Source organism: Podarcis filfolensis, assembly GCF_964270895.1.
Source record: "Podarcis filfolensis genome assembly, chromosome: 18".
Lineage (NCBI taxonomy): Eukaryota > Metazoa > Chordata > Lepidosauria > Squamata > Lacertidae > Podarcis > Podarcis filfolensis.
In genome coordinates this window covers 8,064,201-8,086,952 of record NC_139622.1, presented here as the reverse complement: position 1 = coordinate 8,086,952, position 22,752 = coordinate 8,064,201, and the positions used below count along the sequence as shown (strand labels likewise).

The 22,752-nt window shown below is 49.9% G+C and overlaps 1 protein-coding gene across 2 annotated transcripts in view; it reads right to left on the bottom strand.

Annotated features, from left to right (window-relative positions):
* Nucleotides 1-22,752, bottom strand: part of CERS4 (ceramide synthase 4) — a 102,854-nt gene that overhangs the window by 57,591 nt on the left and 22,511 nt on the right. Inside the window, exon 1 of one of the 2 annotated variants that reach the window (XM_083594777.1) lies at nt 22,109-22,728. The exons of the other annotated variant lie outside the window; for it this stretch is intronic. The gene's annotated coding sequence lies outside the window, so the exon portion shown is untranslated. Of the gene's footprint in view, nt 1-22,108; nt 22,729-22,752 lie in introns of those variants that run through there. 2 annotated transcript variants of the gene reach the window in all.

Sequence of the window (22,752 nt, the reverse complement as noted above, 5' to 3'; positions counted from 1 at the left end):
GCTGCTGAGACCATATAACACTGGTCTTGAAAGACCTACATTGGCTCCCAGTACGTTTCCGAGCACAATTCAAAGTGTTGGTGCTGACCTTGAAAGCCCTAAACAGCCTCGGTCCAGTATACCTGAAGGAGCGTCTCCACCCCCATCGTTCTGCCCGGACACTGAGGTCCAGCGCCAAGGGCCTTCTGGCGGTTCCCTCACTGCAAGAAGCCAAGTTACAGGGAACCAGGCAGAGGGCCTTCTCGGTGGTGGCGCCCGTCCTGTGGAACGCCCTCCCACAAGATGTCAAAGAGAAAAATAACTACCAAACTTTTAGAAGACATCTGAAGGCAGCCCTGTTTAGGGAAATTTTAATGTTTAATAAGTTATTGTATTTTAGTGTTCTGTTGGAAGCCGCCCAGAGTGGCTGGGGAAACTCAGCCAGATGGGCAGGGTATAAATAATAAATTATTATTATTATTATTATTATTATTATTATTATTATTATGGTACCTTGGTTTAAGAACAGCTTAGTTTTTGAAAAACTTGATAAAGAATGCTGCAAACCTGGAAGCAGGTGTTTTGGTTTGTGAGCTTTGCCTTGGAATAAGAACATGTTTCGCTTCCTGTTGAGTGTGTTCCATTTGTAAACTGAGTCCCCCGCTGCTATGGGAAAGCACGCCTTGGTTTAAGAACGCTTTGGTTTAAGAACGGATTTCTGGAACGGATTAAGTTCATAAACCAAGGTACCATTGTACCTGAAGGAGCGTCTCCACCCCCATCATCCAGCCCGGACACTGAGGTCCAGCTCCGAGGGCCTTCTGGCGGCTCCCTCCCTGCGAGAAGCGAGGTTACCGGGAACCAGGCAGAAGGCACTTCACTGGCTAGCGATTATCTTCTGGGCCCAATTCAAAGTACTGCTTTTGACCTATAAAAGAAGCACATTCAGACCCTCCAACTGTCTCTACTTTCCAGGGACGGTCCCGGTTTCTGACTTGATCCCAGAATGCCCCATATTCCCTTAGAACGCCCCTCTTTCCATCTGAGGAACGCTGGAGGGTATGGAATAGGACATCTCTCTTTTCATCACAGAAATGTTGGAGGGGACGGAAACGCAAACCACATTTGCACATCTAAAGAGGAACCAAAACCATTCAAAGTGGATTTCTCTTTAAAAGAGAGGGGGAAAAAATATATGGGGATTTATTTTCTAACCCTGCTGCCCAAGCAGCAAAGCAGAAACACAGCCGCTGCTCTTTTGACTTTGCCGTTTTAAAAATAAACGCAGCCCCGCTTGTCTCGTGAACAAGGCCGTGCGTCGCCTGTGCAATGCTGTCGCACGCCAGAGTCGAAGGTGTCCTCGGAAGTGCATGACAAGGCTTTTCCTCCGCCCCCCCCCAATCTATTTTTGCCACACAATCCGCTTTGCACTTTAAGTCCCCGAGGCTCTCTCTCTCTCTCTGTGCGAACGGGGATAAAGAGCTCTGAGGGATTTCAGATGCTGTGCAAGAATAGCCACAGCTTAATCCTACCCAGGGCAGACGGACAACGTTTCCAAGGAGAAGAAAACTTCGCTGGCGACAAAAGGGTGGAATAGGAAGCCGACGGAACCAGAATCTACATCTGCATCTCAGGAAACCTCTACCTATGGAAGACAGCGGTGGTTGCCTGCAACTAAATCCTACTCAGAGTAAATCCATTAGAAATAATGGGGGTGCCGGCAAATTTCAGTACCTCTGTCTCATGGGTAGGCAAACTAAGGCCGGATCCGGCCCAATCGGCTTCTAAATCCAACCCACGGACGCTCTGGGAATCAGCGTGTTTTTGTTGTTGTTGTTGAGTCGTTTAGTCGTGTCCGACTCTTTGTGACCCCCTGGACCAGAGCACACCAGGCACTCCTGTCTTCCACTGCCTCCCGCAGTTTGGTCAAACTCATGCTGGTAGCTTCGAGAACACTGTCCCACCATCTCGTCCTCTGTCGTCCCCTTCTCCTTGTGCCCTCCATCTTTCCCACCATCATGGTCTTTCCCAGGGAGTCTTCTCTTCTCATGAGGTGGCCAAAGTCTTGGAGCCTCAGCTTCAGGATCTGTCCTTCCAGTGAGCACTCAGGGCTGATTTCCTTCAGAATGGAGAGTTTTTATATTCTTGCAGTCCATGGGACTCTCAAGAGACTCCTCCAGCACCATAATTCAAAAGCATCAATGCTTCAGCGTGTTTTTACATGAGTAGAAAGTGTCCTTTTATTTAAACTGCATCTCTGGGTTATTTGTGGGGCATAGGAATTCGTTCATTTCCCCCCCCCAAAAAGATAGTGTGGCCCCCCACAAGCTCTGAGGGACAGTGGACCGGCCCCCTGCTGAAAAAGTTTGCTCTATCTCATAGCTATGTTTCACCATAAGATCAAGGACCGGGTTACGACGATGCAAAAAACGAGACCTGCTTTTATAGAATCCTAGAATTGCCATCCCTTTGAGAAACAAAACGAAGGCAGAGACTTTTTTCTCTCTCGGCCCCTCCTGTCGTATATTAAACGCAATTATAATTGCAAGCTGGCTTTCGGACGCCGGCAAACGTTTTCTCAACACAATAAAGGAAGAAACAACAAAGAACATTTCGGACGCAGATCGCAAACGGAGAATCGGGAGCGCTTGGCTCTGCGGCGACCGGCGAGAATCTCGGGAGAATTGTTGCAATGAAGGCTTGGAAGGAGAATCGTAGAATCACAGAACGGTAGAGTTGGAAGGGACCCTAGACATCATCTAGTCCAACCCCCCTGGAAGGCAGGAATGTGCAGCAATGCCCCAGACGGAGATCAAACCTGCAACCATGGCATCATCAGCACCACGCTCTAACCAAAGCCCTTGTCCCTTGTGGTCCTTTCCAACTCTACAATTGGATCATCTATGAAATCTCCGCGTTGTGGGTTCAAGTCCCACGCTGGGCAAAAAAAGATTCTTACAATGAAGAAACCAGAGGCCTTTCTCCTTGGAATAACAGGTGTTGAATTGCCCAAAAAAGATGTGATACGGAAGGGGGGGCATGTCTTCTTCACCCCTTCCGCCGGTCACCAGAGGGTCCGAGGCGATGACCTCAAGGGCACCCGGCCCTACATGGACCCCTCAGCCCCCACACTGTTACACAAGCACCGATTTTCTTGCTTTCGGTGCCAATTTACTCCATTTCTCTAGGACTCCATGACACCTCCCCTGTCCTCCATAATCCCTCAAGCAAGGTGTCAAGACCCTAATCCTGTCAAATCACTCTGCCAAGCCTTTCCTCCGGGCAATGCCAGGTGGCAGACTATGCGTACATGGACCATGGACCATTGTCTTCTCATCACCGATACTCAGGATGTGCTTATCTGCGCATATCTCCAGCTCTGCATATTCCCCCCTCCCTCCTCCATATGTTAATCCTGTGTAACCCAACCTCTTCTTAATGTATTCATGATGTAACCTGTGTAACCCAACCTCTTCTTAATGTATTCATGATGTAACCGTGATGTATTGATGATGATTTGCACTGTATTCTGGGGCATGGAGGGAAGTTTTAAAAGTTCATGTCACCCCATCCTCGGGGTTCAATCTCGCCTTGAACCTGTTGCGCAATAAACTTGGATCTTCTGCATCTTGCTCCTGTCTCCAGCTGAGCTCATTTTCCTCTGCGGAGACCCGCGGACTTAGTCCGACGAGCTGGGTGGCAGAGCAGCCTCGCACCCAGATTTTTACCGTAAGAGATGTAAAAGTATTTTTGTATGCCACAACTGCTGCACGGATTTTACTAGCCAAAAAAACGGAAAACACAAGAACTACCAACAATTGAAGAATGGCAGATGAAGATGATAAGAGTTTATGGAGCTGGCTGATCTCACCGGGAGAATCCGCGACCAGAAAGAAGAGGAACATCAAGAAGACTGGAAGAAATTCAAAGACTATTTGAATAAATACTGTAATATTAAAGATATGTAACCACTTGAAAGAAACAATCAGGCCTAGGGTTAAACTGGGATTAAATTTATAAATAAGAAATTGTACGATAAGGAAAGTTAGGTAATATGATTGGATTGTGATACGGTTTTTTGAAATACTGATATTGGAAACTGCTACATATAATTACTAAGAAATTCAGATGGAAGAGATTCGAGGAAGTCAAATACTATGTTTATGAAGATGGATGTTACTTAATTTTAATTAATTGTGGCCATATGCTGTATGTATCTTTTTTCTTGTTTCTTTTTTCTGTTTTATTCTCTGTCTGTTTTTATTACTGTTAATTCTTTTTTATTATGTTTATCTAGTGAAATTAATAAATATTATTTTTTGGGGGAGGGGAAGATTCCTACATTGCTGGGGATTGGACTGGATGACTTTGGAGAATCCCTCTTTCAATTCAACAATTCTAGGGTCCTATGAAAGGGGCAGTTTAAAACCCCTCTACCAGGCATTGCCAACGTCCTCCTCCTCTTCCTTCCTCTGCTTGGCTTAGTTGGCGAGTTTCTCACCGAAAAAAGCTCGTTCATATCGCACACAGAGGCGACCCCAGTTCAGGCCCAATCCTGTTCCCTTAGACCACTGGTTGTCTGTCCCCTGATACTCTGCCAACCCTCCATTCCACTTCATTTTCTCCAGCTCCTCTGGAAGTTACGTAACTTTGCATTCTTGGCACAGATGTTTTTGCAGAAGGAGATCTGTCTGCTCAAAAGCGAAGCTCGGAAGCGGGTCTCCTCTGTTAAGTGTGAAAGTGGATTTCCTGTCCCTGAACCTGCGTAGAAAGTTTCGCCGCTGAGCGGTTAGGAAGAAGAAGAAGATTCACTAGGCTGTACGGAATAATCTGAATTTTGCAGAGGACAACAATCCTTTTGAATTCTACGGGCCCAAGACATGGAATTTAACAAAGAGACAATATGAATGAACTCTCTGATCCCTTACTTCAGCAAAAAGATGTAGTATGAACAAGAAAATAATAATAATAATAATAATAATAATAATAATAATAATAATAATAATAATAAGGTGGCTTTTTTTAACGACTGAAGATACATACAAACTCGCTACACCCGAACAAGTTGCGTGCAAACACAGACTTGCCATGCACAAAGTCAACGGTATTTGCAATTCCTTTTTATAAATACCCTATTAGGTTAAGGTTTGTTGAACTGCAATAATATTATTTTTGGTAACGCACACAGTTTTTCTGTTGTTCTGTTTTGTTTTCTTACACGGGTCCAATTTCTTTTCTTTTCCCCCCCTTCTTTTTTGTGCCTTATCTTACATCGCGCACTTGTATTTATGTGGTTTTTAGAAAAATAATAATTCAGTAAGGAATATAAAACTATATATGTACCCCTCTCTCTCTCTCTCTCTCTCTCTCTCTCTCTCTCTCTCTCTCTTAACAGATATGAAACTTGGGGATAAAGTTATCACTGCCATCCATTACAGGCTGTCCCCTAAGATTTAGCCTCATCATAACCCGCAAAGAACAATTTGTATAGTCTGAGGATCAAAGTAATGAGAACATTTCTTTTTTAAAAAAAGGTTGCAAGGGGAAGCAAGTGAAATCTGGGCAAGAACATTTTGAGCCAGGAGTTTAGAATTTAACTTTGTGGGGGCCTCAAACACTCATTGTCCTGATCTGCTAATGGGGAACGAGAGACAGAGAGAGAAACCAGCCTTTTAAAGATCACCATTTAATGCTTAATATTTAATTTCGCTGCCCAACCAGCCTGGACGTAATTTTGAAACCACGCTCCCAGCACCTAAGGGAACCAAGGCAAAAATATGAACCAGTCCTCACGAAGGTCTGGGCACTGTGTTTATGGGTGATCAAAGGGATCTCCGTAAACATAATTGATGTATGTGCGCAAGCTTTAATTTGCAGGTGGATCCCATTCTTTTGCCCAGAGGAAAGATCCCGACGCCATGCTCAGAAGCTGTGAGAAGGGCAAATTCCATGTTAGAGAGCATCGTTTGATTTCATTCACACAGGTTCTTTTATTTATCCTAGAGTTGGAAGAGCCAAGCCAAAACCCCTGAGATGCAGGAATCTTTTGCCCAACGTGGGGTTCAAACCCGCGAACCTGAGATTAAGAGTCTTGAGTTCTACCAGCTGAGCTAAGGGGGCCGGTTCACAAGATTAAAAACAGACATCACCTTGCCAACAAAGGTCCGTATAGTTCAAGCTATGGTTTTCCCAGTAGTGATGTATGGAAGTAAGAGCTGGCCCATAAAGAAGGCTGATCGCCGAAGAATGGATGCTTTTGAATTATGGTCTGGAGGAGACTCTTGAGAGTCCCATGGACTGCAAGAAGATCAAACCTCTCCATTCTGAAGGAAATCAGCCCTGAGTGCTCACTGGAAGGACAGATCCTGAAGCTGAGGCTCCAAGACTTTGGCCACCTCATGAGAAGAGAAGACTCCCTGGAAAAGACCCTGATGTTGGGGAAGATGGAGGGCACAAGGAGAAGGGGAAGACAGAGGATGAGATGGTTGGACAGCGTTCTTGAAGCTACCAACATGAGTTTGAGCAAACTGTGGGAGGCAGTGGAAGACAGGAGTGCCTGGTGTGCTCTGGTCCAGGGGGTCACAAAGAGGCGGACACGACTGATGACTAAACAACAACAACATGTGCTAGCTGCTGTACATAGAGGGTTGTAGTTGAAGAACTCATGGTCAGAGCAGACCAATTAGACCAGGCTTCCTCAACCTCAGCCTTCCAGATGTTTTGAGACTACAATTCCCATCATCCCTGACCACTGGTCCTGCTAGCTAGGGATCATGGGAGTTGTAGGCCAAAAACATCTGGAGGGCCGAGGCTGAGGAAGCCTGAATTAGACATTATTAACAGGGTGTTTGTGGAGTGTTAGGGGAGGGCAGAACCTCTGTTGGGGGGCACACCATGCTCCTTCTGGGGTAGTTTGCACACCTTTGGTCCCTACCCTGCACTCAGCTCTCACCTGCGGCTCCTAGAAGCTGTCAGCATGCGACTGCAGCCATCCCAGGGACAGCTTTGACTGGCTGGTTAAACCAAGCACGGGGAGCCTCAAACCCATATAACACCGGTCCTGAAAGACCTACATTGGCTCCCAGGACGTTTCTGAGCACAATTCAAAGTCTTGGTGCTGACCAATCCCTGAAGGAGCCTCTCCGCGCCCATAGTTCGGCCCGGACACTGAGGTCCAGCTCCGAGGGCCTTCTGGCGGTTCCCTCCCTGCGAGAAGCGAGGTTGCAGGGAACCAGGCAGAGGGCCTTCTCGGTGGTGGCGCCCGCCCTGTGGAATGCCCTTCCATCAGATGTCAAGGAGATAAAGAACTACCTGACTTTTAGAAGACCTCTGAAGGCAGCCCTGTTTAGGGAAGCTTTTAATGTTTGATGCCTTACTGTATTTTAATATTTTGTTGGAAGCTGCCCAGAGTGGCTGGGGAATAAATAATAAATTTATTGTTGTTGTTATTATTATTATTATTATTATTATTATTATTATTATTATTATATTCCAAGCTCTGAATCCTGATTTGAGGTCTGGCATTACTTGGCTGCTTCTGGGCTGCTCTTGGAGCAACAACAACTGGCTCCCTGAACTTGACCATCTTCGTCTCTCTGCATTGTGGTTACTGCTTAATGCATTGCTCTAAGTAGGACCTGATCCCTTTGAACGCAGTGTAGACCAGAGTTAATGCGTCATCCTTCCACTTGCCAGGAGAATCTCCGTGATCGAAACAAACGTCAGTTGCTTCCAAGCAACGCAACCACGTTCCTTCCGGGCTGAATCCTACCGCTGAAAACAACAGCTCTAGACAGCATCTTAAAAAGCAGAGACATCACCTTGCCAACAAAGGTCCGTATAGTCAAAGCTCTGGTTTTCCCAGCGGTGATGTACGCAAGTGAGAGCTGGACCATCAAGAAGGCTGATCGATGAAGAATGGATGCTTTTGAATTCTGGTGCTGGAGGAGACTCTTGAGAGTCCCATGGACTGCAAGAAGATCCAACCTCTCCATTCTGAAGGAAATCAGCCCTGAGTGCTCACTGGAAGGACAGATCCTGAAGCCGAGGCTCCAAGACTCATGAGAAGAGAAGACTCCCTGGAAAAGACCCTGATGTTGGGAAAGATGGAGGGCACAAGGAGAAGGGGGCGACAGAGGACGAGATGGTGGGACAGTGTTCTCGAAGCTACCAGCAGGAGTCTGACCAAACTGCGGGAGGCAGTGGAAGACAGGAGTGCCTGGCGTGCTCTGGTCCAGGGGGTCAGGAAGAGTCAGACACGACTAAACAACAAGAAGAAGTTGCCTTTGGCATCTTTCTGCTGCTGAGAGCAAAGTCAAACTTCTGTGTTAGCAGCACCAGAGTTGACCTCCCGCTGGGGCAGAAGTTGTTTTCGTTGTTGCAATCCATCTGCACACCCGTCTTACCCACAGAGGCTAGTGGGGTGCCAGGGCGCCAAGTTCTGGAGGGCGCCAAGCAAGAGTCCGGGGAACACCAAACGAGCGCGCTGAGTGAGCGAGGGTGCGTGTGCCATTCCCTCTGAGCGTTGGCTTGGTTTTTTCCCTTTTAGCCTGCAGGCACCAAATTCTGTGGGGCACCAGAAGGCTAAAAGGGGAAAAACCGAGCCAACGCTTGGTGGTAGTTGCACACGTGCTCTCGCTTGCTCAGCGTGCTACCTGCCATGGCCACCGTGGTACGAAGAGGCCAGCTGAGCCAGGAGGTGCTGTGTCCAGCCGCCCTCCAGCCGCTGCCCGCCTCCTCCAGCCCTAAAAAAAAAGGTTGACAACTCTGGGAAAGAGTTGCCAGAGGGATCTTTGCACCACGGCGCCATATATGCTTAAGACGGCGCTGTCATAGCTGTCAACTTACAGATTTGAAAATAAGGGACCAGCAGCCTCGAAAATAAGGGATCAGCAGCCAAAATAAGGGATTTTCCAAGCACGGGTATGTTCAACTTCTGAGCTCCTCCGAGCCAAAGGCAGAAAGCCCAGCCAGCAGCCAAACGAAGCCTCAAGCGGTGGTTCCCACAGCGCAGCAACCCGGCAAAGGGGATGCAGCAAGGAAAACCACCGTCACCTCTCCGCTGGGAAGCGCTGAGCAAAGGAGAGTCCCCAGGCAACGCGGCCGATTTGATCGGCACAAGGCATGCAAGCTCCACCCCCCAGTCGTTCTTAGACTCCTTATTGGGTGAGCAACACAGCCAAGCAACACAGTTGGAGCCTCCCTCCTCCCTGGCCGGCAGGAAGGGAGGGAGAGGAGCTGCTTCCTTTGTAACCCGGGAAATTTAAGGGACATCATCAATAAGGGGCGGCAGCGGGACACGGCGCTGGGATAAGGGACTTTCCCGCCAAATAGGGACGGTTGACAGCTATGGGCCCTGTCCATCTGTCTCGAGAGATGGTGGAACGTGCCTTGTCTACAGGGTGCAAGCCGGGGCAGTGTGTCTGGAGGTCCTGGGCTGCCCAGATCACAAGACCCACCCCCTCTCGGCCTATCCTATCCTCACATCCTTGTGGGAGGAGGAGGAGAAGGGATGGAGCTGGAGAAAGAGAGAGAGAGAGAGAGAGAGAGAGAGAGAGAGAGAGAGAGACGATTGGCGTTCTTTTCCCGGTTTCCCTTCCTCGACAGGAAAGGACAGCACATACCCAGCGATGCACACATCCTGCCGAGCCGAACTCTGGAATGGAAATGGAGACGGGTGCATGAATGCTGATGCAGGGCTTGAGCTGGACGGCTGAAAGCGATGGGAAAGACAACCCTTTGCCAAAGACAACACTGGAATCTAATCCCTTTGCTGGGCGACGCGAGAGAGAGAAGGGTTACTAGTGTGAAAGACGTCATTTGTCGTTGGGCCATGGAAGACCAGGAAGAGACATGATGGACAACCAATCTCAGCTGAGACCCTTCCTGCCTGCGGACTGTCTGGCCAGAGTGGTCCATGCTCTGGTTATCTCCCGCTTGGACTACTGCCATGCGCTCTACGTGGGGCTACCTTTGAAGGTGACCCGGAAACTACAACTAATCCAGAACGCGGCAGCTAGACTGGCGACTGGGAGCGGCCGCCGAGACCACATAACACCGGTCTTGAAAGACCTACACTGGCTCCCAGTACGTTTCCGAGCACAATTCGAAGTGTTGGTGCTGACCTTGAAAGCCCTAAACGGCCTTGGCCCAGTAGACCTGAAGGAGCGTCTCCACACCCAAATCCTCCAAGTGAGCTTTTTTTCCTGGAACAGCACCGGATTTACAAAAGCTGTCCCAGTTTCTGATTTGCTCCTGGAATGTCCCGCTTTTCCTTAGGACGTCTCTATTTTCATCGGAGGAATGTTGGAGGGGATGAAGTTATGCGAGCCCTGAGCCAAGGAGATAAGGAACTCCACAGCCTTTAGAAGACATCTGAAGGCCGCCCTGCGCAGGGAAGTTTTAAAAGGTTTATTATGTTTTTATATACAGCGGTACCTCAGGTTACATACGCTTCAGGTTACATACGCTTCAGGTTACAGACTCTGCTAACCCAGAAATAGTACCACAGGTTAAGAACTTTGCTTCAGGATGAGAACAGAAATTGTGCTCCGATGGCGCAGTGGCAGCAGGAGGCCCCATTAGCTAAAGTGGTGCTTCGGGATAAGAAAAGTTTCAGGTTAAGTACAGACCTCCGGAACGAATTAAGTACTTAACCTGAGTTACCACTTTATGTTGGAAGCTTCCCAGTGTGGCTGGGACAACCCACTCAGATGGGTATTACGATTATGATTGTGATTATTAAATAGCAAAAGGTAAAGGGACCCCTAACCATTAGGTCCAGTCGTGGCCGACTCTGGGGTTGCGGCGCTCATCTCACTTTCAGGCCGAGGGAGCCGGCATACAGCTTCCGGGTCATGTGGCCAGCATGACTAAGCCACTTCTGGTGAACCAGAGCAGCGCACGGAAACGCCGTTTACCTTCCCGCCAGAGTGGTACCTATTTATCTACTTGCACTGGTGTGCTTTCGAACTGCTAGGTTGGCAGAAGCAGGGACCGAACAACGGGAGCTCACCCCGTCGCAGGGATTCGAACCGCCGACCTTCTGATCGGCAAGCCCTAGGCTCTGTGGTTTAACCCACAGCGCCACCCGCGTCCCGATTATTAAATAGGATGTCCCTATTTTCAACGGAGAAATGATGGGGGGCATGCATTTCTCGAGGTTTATGTCAAGGCACACTGTTTATCTTTCCTCCTTCCCCTCTCCCCTTGCCCCTCCTAAGCTCTCCGGAATCCAAAGTGTTTCCTTATCAGCAAGTGGAAACGAGAACCAGCCTCTCATCTTGCCCAGTGGGAAATAATACTGAAATAAACAACAAAATCTTCTCCTTTCCTAGTGTATGCAACTCCCCTGGCTCGATCGCGGCCGGCTCACAGCGCCGGGAATCCTGTGTACATTTTCGCCACTGTCTAAATATTAGATCAGCGGCTGCTCTTTTGTCTGGTACTCTTGCCATGCTGTTCCTTTGTTTTTAAGGAATAATAGGAGTTGCAGCAGGCCCTGGAGGCTCAAGTGGCCTCTGTGTGTGGCTTTAGGAGTCCTTACTTCCATCTACGGCCCTAATAATAATAATAATAATAATAATAATAATAATAATAATAATGTTATTACTTATACTCCGCCCATCTGGCTGGGTCTCCCCAGCTACTCTGGGCAGCTTCCAACAAGATATGAAAACACAACAAAACATTAAACGTTAAAAACTTCCCTAAACAGGGCTGCCTCCAGATGTCTTTTTAAAAGTCAGGTAGTTGTTTATTTCCTTGACATCAATACAGGGTGGGCACCACCACCGAGAAGGCCCTCTGCCTCCTACCTGTAACCTCACTTCTCTCAGGGAGGGAACCGCCAGAAGGCCCTCGGAGCTGGACCTCAGTGTCCAGGTAGAACGATGGGGGTGGAGACGCTCCTCCAGAGATACTTTGCAGAGACCGTTTACGGCTTTCAAGGTCAGCACCAAGACTTTGAATTGTGCTCAGAAACGTCCTGGGAGCCAATGTAGGTCTTTCAGGTCTTGGCGGCCGCTCCCAGTGACCAGTCTAGGTTGTTGTAGTTGTAGTTTCTGGGTCACCTTCAAAGGCAGCCCCACGGAGAGCGCGTTGCAGTAGTCCAAGCAGGAGATAACCACAGCATGCACCACTCTGGCCAGACAGTCTAGGGGCAGGTAGGGTCTCAGCCTGTGTACCAGATGGAGCTGTCCTGGACACAGAATTGACCTGCGCCTCCATGGACAGCTGTGAGTCCAAAATGACTCCCAGGCTGCGCACCTGGTCCTTCAGAGGCACAGTTACCCCATTCAGGACCAGGGAGTCCCCCACACCTGCCCGCCCCCTGTCCCCCCCAAACAGTACTTCTGTCTTGTCAGGATTCAACCTCAATCTGTTAGCCACCATCCATCCTCCAACCGCCTCCAGACACATTAGGACTCATTCTCAGGCAACTTCCAGACTGTGCTACTGCAATGAAATTTATGTGGCGCTGCCCTTGAAGGCGAGGTGGGGATTTGATTCCATTTGGTCTCATTTTATTTTATACAGTATAGAAACAGAACCTTTAGAAGACATCTGAAGGTAGCCCTGTATAGTTTATTTAATGTTTAATGTTTCATTGTGTTTATATATCTGTTGGCTGGGGAAACTGAATCAGATGGTTTCTTTCGCGTCTTAACTCTGCCTTGCGACACCGACGATATACAAGACGTGCCCTGTCCCTGTGATGGCAATCTCCTTTTAATGGTGGGTTTTAAATTGCTACAACCCAGAAGTATGAGGCAAGGAATAAATATCTCTTCTCTTTGGCAATCCCTCGTAGCTGAGTAAAATCGTCTTCCATAAACACGGTTTTAACAATGAGTCCGTAAGTGACTGTGGAGGCCGATTCTGGATCCTCACGTCCTTCCACAGTGGGGACATTGGTTTCCGGGTGGGAGTTGATCCCGGTGAGGGTTTGCCAAGCATGCCTTCCTCTTAGCACGTTTCTCCCTTGCGTCCTGAGTTCAAGTGTCTTCAAAGTCCACGGCACCTTTGGAAAAGGCTGTTCTCCAACTGGAGCGCTCGCAGGCCAGTGTTTCCCAGTTATTGGTGTTTATACTACATTTTTTTAGACTTGCTTTGCGAGAGTCTTTGAACCTCTTTTGTTGGCCACCAGCATTACGCTTTCCGTTCCTAAATTGGGAATAGAGGAGTTGCTTCGGAAGATGAAAATCAGGCATCCACACAACATGACCGGTCCAATGAAGTTGATGTTGAAGAATCGTCACTTCCACACTAGCGATCTTTGCTTCTTCCGGCATTTGTTCGCCTGTTCTCCCAAGTGATGCGTGAAATTTTTGGGAGACGCCGTCGATGGAATCTTTCGAGGAGTTGGCGTTTATAATTCACCCTCCTCCTCAGTTTCTTCATGTTCTTGTTCTCAGCGTGCACAACTGCCTTGCTCAACACAGAAACACATCTCAAAACAGCGGAGCTGTTGTGAGCTCCTGAAAGAACTTGATAAAGTCAGGATCGTTTTTTTAGGTTAAATGTTTCGTTCGTTGTTCCTCGCACTGTTGATCCGCCCGCCGCTAGCATGTGGCTGCTGGAAAGAGGCCTAGGAGGAGGAACAGCCCTCGGGCTAATAGAAATTTTCCCATTCGAGCACTGCAGTGAGGCCTAGTGGGTGGAGCAGGAGTGTTTCACACTGTGCCGTTTGTGCGCATAGAAATAAGCTCCACGGAGATCAGTGGAAAATGGTAGCTTTAAGCACATGAAGCAAGCGGCACAGAAGGAGTGGGCTTATCTGCACATCACCACACGGTGTTCTCTCGCATCTAAAGGACCTCTGAATAAAACATTTTTAAAAAAGAAAATAGGGCAACAAGCTGGAACGTGTTCCGGGGAAGAAGATGCAGAAGTAATGACAGAGGGAGTGCTCAGATTATATTTCGGCACGCGTCCCACTGCATGCTGCAACACCACAGAGAGGGGTGGTAAAGGAGGGAGCCTCTGGGCATGCGCAGAGGGCACGCGCCTTGCACATCACCGAGGGACCACAGTGGACACTCCCACACCTTTGCAAGGTTCAAGAAGCCGGGAGGCGTGAGTTCGAATCAAGTCCCGCAGATCCTCCAAGGGTCCCTATTTTCCAGGGGCAGCCCGGGGTTAACAGAAGCTGTCCCACATTCTAATTTGATCCAGGAGCGCCTTACTTTCCCTATTTTCCTCAGAGAAATGTTGGGAAGGTACGGAGGTAGGTGAGCCCCGAGATGTAACTATACAACCTTTAGAAGACAACTGAAAGCAGCCCGGTATGGGCAAGTTTGTAAAGAAAAAAATTAATGTTTTATTAAGTTTTGTTGGAAGCTGCCCAGGGTGTCTGGGGCAACCCAGTCAGATGAAGGGAGTATAATTATTATTATGTGATTATTATTATTATTATTACTGAATAAAGGTAAAGGTAAAGGAAGGGACGCGGGTGGCGCTGTGGGTTAAACCACAGAGCCTAGGACTTGCCGATCAGAAGGTCGGCGGTTCGAATCCCCGCAATGACAGGGTGAGCTCGTTGCTCGGTCCCTGCTCCTGCCCACCTAGCAGTTCGAAAGCACGTCAAAGTGCAAGTAGATAAATAGGTACAGCTCCGGCGGGAAGGTAAACGGTGTTTCCGTGCGCTGCTCTGGTTCGCCAGAAGTGGCTTAGTCCTGCTGGCCACATGACCCAGAAGCTGTGCACCGGCTCCCTTGGCCAGTAAAGCGAGATGAGTGCCGCAACCCCAGAGTCGGCCACGACTGGACCTAATGGTTAAAATTTACCTTTAAGTTTTTATATATGTTGGAAGCTGCCCGGGGTGCCTGGGACAACCCAGTCAGATGAGGGGGTGTATAAATATTATTATTATTATTATTATTATTAATAATAATAATAATAATAATAATAATAATATCAAATAAAGGTAAAGGTAAAAGACCCCAGAGTCTAGTCGCAAACGACTCTGGGGTTGTGGCGCTCATCTCGCTTTACTGGCCGAGGGAGCCGACATTTGTCCACAGACACTTTTTCTGGGTCATGTGGCCAGCATGACTAAGCCGCTTCTGACGAACCAGAGCAGCGCATGGAAACGCCGTTTACCTTCCCGCCGGAGCAGTACCTATTTATCTACTTGCACTTTGAGGTGCTTTCGAACTGCTAGGTGGGCAGGAGCTGGGACCGAACAACGGGAGCTCACCCCGTCGCGGGGATTCGAACCGCCGACCTTCTGATCGGCAAGCCCTAGGCTCCGTGGTTTAGACCACAGTGCCATGTGTGTCTATTATGGAGTAGGACGTCCCTATTTTCATCTGAGAAGGATTTTAGGGTATGATATGTGAAATCAGAGTGAGTCATCTGGGAAGAATGCACTGACTGCGATTCTGGAATATAGGGAAGTTTCTTCTTCTGAGTCAGAGCATTTACTGATCATAAGAACCCAAGACCCTGCTTGTTCAGCACAAAAGCCCATGAGGTCCAGAACCTTCTCCTGGCAGTGGGCTGCCAGATTCCCCAGTGAGAAGCCTGCAAAGGTGCTGAGTGTGCACTCCGTCAATAGCTGCTAGCCATGAAGGCCCGGCTGGATGAACCGTTGAGGAAAATAAGCACAAGGGAAAGGGGGACACCACAGAAATTGAAAGCCCTCAACGGCCTCAGCCCAGTATACCCGAAAGAGCATCCCCACCCCCCATCGTCCATCCCAGACACAGAAGTCCAGCTCCGAGGGCCTTCTGGCAGTTCCCTCCCTGCGAGAAGTGAAGCTACAGGCAGAGGGCCTTCTCGGTGGTGGCTCCCTCCCTGCAGAACGCCCTCCCATCAGATGCCAAGGAAATAAACCACTATCTGACTTTTAGAAGACATCTGAAGGCAGCCCTGTTGAGGGAAGTTTTTAATGTTTGACGTTTTATCGTGTTTTTAATATTCTGTTGGGAGCCACCCACAGTGGCTGGGGAAACCCAGCCTGATGTGCGGGGAAAATAAATGTTATTATTATCTATATATCCAGGACTGTCCCTGGAAAATATGGTCTGAAATCTTTGGCACTTTGCAGCACTTTGACAGCCCTTCTCTCTTTGGGGCTATCCACGTTCCTGATTTTTCTGGCTCCAATATCATAGAACTGTAGAGTTGGAAGGGACCTCAAGAGTCATCTAGTCTAACCCGCGTCTATGCAGGAATCTCTTGCCCAGAGCGGGACTCAAAACAAAGACCCAGCCACAAAATTAAAAGACGCCTGCTTCTTGGGAGAAAAGCAATGACAAACCTAGATAGCATCTTAAAAAGCAGAGACATCGCCTTGCTGACAAAGGTCCGTATAGTTAAAGCTATGGTTTTCCCAGTAGTGATGTACGGAAGTGAGAGCAGGACCATAAAGAAGGATGATCGCCAAAGAATTGATGCTTTTGAATTCTGGTGCTGGAGGAGACTCTCGAGAGACCCGTGGACAGCAAGAAGATCAAACCTCTCCATTCTGAAGGAAATCAGCCCTGAGTGCTCACTGGAAGGACAGATCCTGAAGCTGAGACTTTGGCCACCTCATGAGAAGAGAAGACTCTCTGGAAAAGACCCTGATGTTGGGAAAGATGGAGGGCACAAGGAGAAGGGGACAACAGAGGACGAGATGGTTGGACAGTGCTCTTTAAGCTACCAGCATGAGTTTGACCAAACTGCGGGAGGCAGTGGAAGAAAGGAGTGCCTGGCGTGCTCTGGTCCAGGGGGGTCACGAAGAGGCGGACACGACTAAATGACTAAACAACAACAACCCCTTGCCAAGGCTCCATTCTGATGAGGCTTCATTGTGCCCATCCTTGAGAACGATATTGACTCAGAGAAGGCAACCCAACCTGCTTGAGGTTCAGCTACCCTGATCGGCCTATGAGATACAAATGTGTGATGCACAACGAGTTAGGTAACAGCCCATTAAATTGCCAAACGTGTGTGCCTGTTTGACATACATTTAACTCCATTTATCACAGACACTTGGGGCACGGGTGACGCTGTGGGTTAAATCACGGAGCCTAGGAGCTCCCGTTGCTCGGTCCCTGCTCCTGCCCACCTAGCAGTTCGAAAGCACGTCAAAGTGCAAGTAGATAAACAGGTACCGCTCTGGCGGGAAGGTAAACGGCGTTTCCGTGCACTGCTCTGGTTCGCCAGAAGTGGCTTAGTCCTGCTGGCCACATGACCCGGAAGCTGTACGCCGGATCCCTCGGCCAATAAAGCGAGATGAGCGCCGCAACCCCAGAGTCGGCCACGACTGGACCTAATGGTCAGGGGTCCCTTTACCTTTACCTTTACCAATCACAGACAATAATCTTTGCTTTTCATAAGCACCCTGTTATTTCATTTCAAATAAATAATAATAATAATATCAACAATCCACACTTAAATCCCTGGACCGTATACAGTGGTAACTCGGGTTACATACGCTTCAGGTTACATACGCTTCAGGTTACACCGCTAACCTAGTAATCGTGCTTCAGGTTAAGAACTTTGCTTCAGGATGAGAATAGAAATCGTGCTCCGGCCGCGCGGCAGCGGCAGGAAGCCCCATTAGCTAAAGTGGTGCTTCAAGTTAAGAACAGTTTCAGGTTAAGAACGGACCTCCGGAACCAATTAAGTACTTAACCCGAGGTACCACTGTTGTCCAGACCATATTCGGCGCAGATAGAGGCATCGATTTCAGCCCAGCGAGTCGAAGACTGACTTCCGCCTACAAAGTCGACGGTGAGGAAACCAGCAGTGACTATGAGGAAGAGGTCTGAACCCAGGTCTGAACCGCAGTGGCATCTCTAGAAAGAAGATGGAAATTCCCTGAGACAGGTCCTGCCAGTCCATGTGGGCAGTATTGGGTTCAATGAGTCAACGGTCTGGCTCGAGAAGTCGCAGCTTCCCGCAACCCCATTTTAAAATGCTCCAGAACCGTGAGGAATCTTGCTTTGGGACTGCAGCTCCGCAGCGCAACGCACCCCCGGCGTGCGCAAAGCCCCGAGTTCGAATCCTGACAAGATCCCCGGTTTAAAAGGATCTGGCTAAAAGTTAAAAGGGCTTGTATTTTGCTGCTCGTATTTTGTTAGCTAAAAAGTGGAAAACCCAAGAATTACCAACAATAGAAGAAATGGCAGGTGAAGATGATGGATTTTTCGGAGCTAGCTGACCTAACCGGAAGAGTCCGCGACCAGAAGGAGGAGGAGTATCAGGAAGAATGGAATCAATTTAATGATTGTTTAGTTAAATTTGTTAAGTTAAACGAACTGAAAATAGCTTGCAGGTACCTAATGGGCTTAGGATTTTATTTACGTTAAGTGATGAATTAATATGTTTAATTCCATAAGGTCAAGATCTAAGGATGTTAATGTTTAAGTTAAATTTCATAAAAACTGGGATTTGGAAAAGCGTTAAAAGGAGATGCAATGAAATTCAACCAAGGGGAAGCGAGGAAGTCACTTAACAAAGTTAATAAGTGTAATTTTCAATAATATGTTTGTTTGTCTTGTGTGCTTGTTTGTTTATAATATTGTGAAAACTAATAATTTTGGGGGGAAAATGAAAAGAAAAAAAAAGTTAAAAGGGCTCTCCTTCCTTGGAGGTCACGTGTCGGGGATGCTTGAGCAGAGATTCTCACATTGCAGAGGGTTGGACTAGATGACCGCTGGGGACCCCTCTCTACACTTTTTGATTCTAGCTCCTCTCTGGGCTAAAAGTACCCAGCTCCTTCGACCGTTCCTCATAAGGCATAAGCAGACGACGAGGGGAGCTCTCTTTGCTGAAACCCTTATGAGCTTCTGGCAGTCAGACACTGGTTTGTATTTGACAAACCGCTGCACGGACACTATAAAGCACATTTCTGCCCCTGTCCCCGCAAAAAAAAAAAAAAAGAATACTGGTAACTGAAGTTTGGTGCTGGGAATTGTAGCACTGTGGCGGTCAAACTACAGTTCCCAGGAGGTCCTTGCATGCTTTAGATGTGCCCAGCCTAAAGCACAGGTCTACTCTGAGTATGTTTAGTCAGATACAGCCTAACACAGCGATTCTCAACCTGTGGGTCTCCAGATGTTGTTGGACTACAACTCCCATTGTCCCTGAGCTCTGGCCTTGCTAGCTAGGGGTGATGGGAGTTGTAGTTCAACAAGATCTAGGGACCCACAGGTTGAGAGAGCCTGGCCTAACGGATGGACTTTGACTTCTGCCCTAACAAAAATTAATGGTATTATTATTATTATTATTAATTGAGTTTATATACTAACCTATACCAGGAGGTCTCGGGGCAGTTCACAGACAAGATCACAACATGTATAATCAGAATAAAAACAACAATCCAATAACACACACACACACCAGAAAAGAGCCACATTTTAAAAGGGTATAGGATGTCAAACAGATCGACCAAAGGCCTGGTTAAAAAGGAACGCTTTTCCCTGGTGCCTAAAGGTGTGTAATGAAGGCGCTAGGCGAACTTTCCTGGGGAGAGCATCCCACAAACAGGGAGCCACTGCAGAGAAGGCCCCGTTCTCGTGTTGCCACCCTCCGGACCTCTCGAGGAGGAGGCACACGAAGGAGGGCCTCAGAAGATGATCTCGGGGTCTGTGGTTTAACCACAGCGCCACCCGTGTCCCATCTCTGTGCTTAGCCTACCTCAAAGGGCCGTTGTGATCCAGGTCAGGGTCCGAGGGAGGCAGAACTACTTAAAAACTACCCCGAAGTCCTTGCAAGGAAAGGGGGGGCAGGACGAAGACTCGACCTGCCGAAAGTGCCTGTTACGCGGGTGGCGCTATGGGTTAAACCACAGAGCCTAGGACTTGCTGATCAGAAGGTCGGCGGTTTGAATCTCCGCCACGGGGTGAGCTCCCGTTGCTCGGTCCCTGCTCCTGCCAACCTAGCAGTTCGAAAGCACGTCAAAGTGCAAGTAGATAAATAGGTACCACTCTGGCGAGAAGGTAAACGGCGTTTCGGTGCGCTGCTCTGGTTCGCCAGAAGTGGCTTAGTCCTGCTGGCCACATGACCCGGAAGCTGTACTCCGACTCCTTCGGCCAATAAAGCGAGATGAGCGCCGCAACCCCAGAGTCGGCCATGACTGGACCTAACCATCAGGGGTCCCTTTACCTTTACCTTTACTACTAATGACGTCCCCCTTTTCTAAAAGTGTACGGCAACACAGTCAGAAAGCCACATAATCCAATAGGCTCTAATTGTGCAATATGATCAGTAACATAAGATAATCAATAACACGAGGAATCGAGACCCAGCGATTTCTGAAAGCCGTAACAGAACCTTTCAAACAAACACAAATCAAAACCGAAACAGCGCGCCGGAGCTCAACAGTTTGGCAACCCCCGTTATAGGGTTGCCAACTTCATTTCCTGGCCCCTGCTCCTGCGCCTTTTGTGGCACATGTGTTACAAAGGAAACGAGGACACACACACACACACACACACTTTCCCTCCTTTTGCAGCACGGGCAGCTCTTAAAGGCGTAGGGGGAGGGCCGAAGGGGCACCAAAAAAAGAGTTGGCAACACCGCCAAATGGGAAGAGGCAGGGAGAAGAGAGCCCAGCTTAGGCAGGCAGAAGCCTATTCGGTTGGCAGTTTGACCAGTTCTTTTTCCAGGCACCACAAGGCCAGCTGCAAGGGAAAGTTGGCGACCGTGGTTGTTGCCGACGAATCAGCCCTGCCAACTGGGGGGTGGGTAGGCTCTCCCGCCCCCACAAACACCACCCACGTGTCCCTTTCCCCAGAGCAGTATCTTTGGCACGGCCGGGCATGCCCCGGCCTTGCTGCAGCTTGCCCCCCAAACCGGGCACTGCCAGGCGAATCCTGGGCCCATCTATTATCCCTTCTGCCTCGGTTGTCTGGCGACTTCCACGTGGCGGAATAACGGCCCCACGCTTAGGGGCTCCTGCTCCTCTTTGCCCAGTGGCCTCGCCCCCAGGGCTGAGCTGTGGTGCTACAGGCCCCTGCCCTCCCCCAAAAAGATACCCTGCCAACTGGGCACTGCCGAACCACCTCGCTGCCAACTACTCACAAGGCCGTGTCTCTTGGAACAGCAAAATCCAGCCTGCCTTCTTCCTCCCTCCCTCCCCGCGCACAGCTCTGGCACTGCCAACTTCCCCACACAGAGAACAAGCCGTTATGTCCCAGGATGTAGGGCGGTCCTGATGGCCTCTAGGTGCCCCTTCCCAGTCTCGATTGGGGCCTTTTCTCTCTCTCTCTCTGAGTGTGCCCTAAACTGTGCCTGCCCTACAATAAGGCCCATTCGCTACCAACACCCGCCCTCTTGCCTCAAAGCTGCCAGTGCCCACCTGATGCCACTGGTGCCCTTTGTGAGTGTTTGTGGGGGGGGGTCTCTTCCAGCTCTTCGCCTGCTCTGTCTGGATGCCCTCTGGGTGCCCCTTACCGGGTGGTACCCAATTTCTACCAAACCAAGCGCCCCTTCTTCGTCCTAGTTCAGCTTTGGCACTGAGCCGGCGTTGCCCACCAGCCAAGAGGCACCCCCTGGCAGGGGTGCCAACTTGAATAAAATATCGGGGGGGGGGTGTATGTTTGCCCAGGTAAGCCGTGCCCCGCATAATCACAAGACATGGCGCCTGCACACCATTTGAATGGCAATGCCCATCAACTTCGTGGAGCCCGCTCCCTCAAATATTTTACCGGGGGAGTCAAGGGACCTCGGCGCCTTGAGGTTGGCTCCCGTGCCCCCAGGCGCCCCCCCCCAGGCGCGATACCCCCTCCCCCAAAAAACCACCCTCCTTCTTTTCCTGACTCACTTCTGACAACCTTCCCCGCCCGGGTCCGCTGCGCCCATCGCCGTGCCCCCTTTGCCCAGATGTGCCCATGGAAGAGAGATGGGCGGCGGCGGCGGCGGCGGCGGCGCAACCCCCCCCCAAAAAAACCCCCCCCACGAATCCTTGCTTCAGATCTAGCATTGTGGGCTGTGCCAACGCTGATGCCCAGCTGGCGTTTGGGGAGGGAGCGCCCGACGCCGGCTGATGCACAGCCCTGGGGCGCCGTCGCTTCCAGAGCGCGCTGCTTGGGCACTGCCCCTTTTCCCCAGGGAGGGGGGACCCTCCGTCTCTCCCCCCCAGCCCCCCGCCAGCCCCCCCCCCCGCCAGCCCCCTCCCTGCCCGCATTCAGACCTGCTGCTCCGGCGCGCGCGTCTCCGCCGCTTCTCCGAGGCGCCTTCCGTCGGCTCCGGAGTTCGCCGGAGCTCCGGGTCAGGGTGGAGGGAGACGGGGCGGCCCCGGGAAGGAGGAGCCGCGAGGAGGCGGGCAGAGGCGCTCTCGCTTCGCTTTCCCTCCTTCCCTCCCTCCCGCCTGCGCCTCCCCCTCCTCCGGGGCCGAGAGGGAGGAGCGGAGCCTGTGGATCATCGAGAGCGACGGGGAAAGGCGCAGGAGCAGCCGTGCCTCTGAGCGCGCGCAGAGCGCGGCCAGCCCCAAGCGCAAAAACGCGCGCGCGCCTCGTTGTTGTTGGTTGGTTTGCTTGCTTGCTTGTGATAAAATAAAAATTAAAATAAAAAATGTGGTCGGATTCTCCCCGCGAGGGGGAGGGCGCCTGGCTGGTGTGCCTCTGAGCGCGCGCAGAGCGCGGCAGCCCCAAGCGCAAAAACGCGCGCGCGCCTTGTTGTTGGTTGGTTGGTTGGTTTGCTTGCTTGCTTGTTATGAAATAAAAAATAAAAATGTGGTCGGATTCTCCCCGCGAGGGGGGGGGGGGCGCCTGGCTGGCCGTGCCTCTGAGCGCGCGCAGAGGGCGGCCAGCCCCAAGTGCAAAAATGCACGCGCGC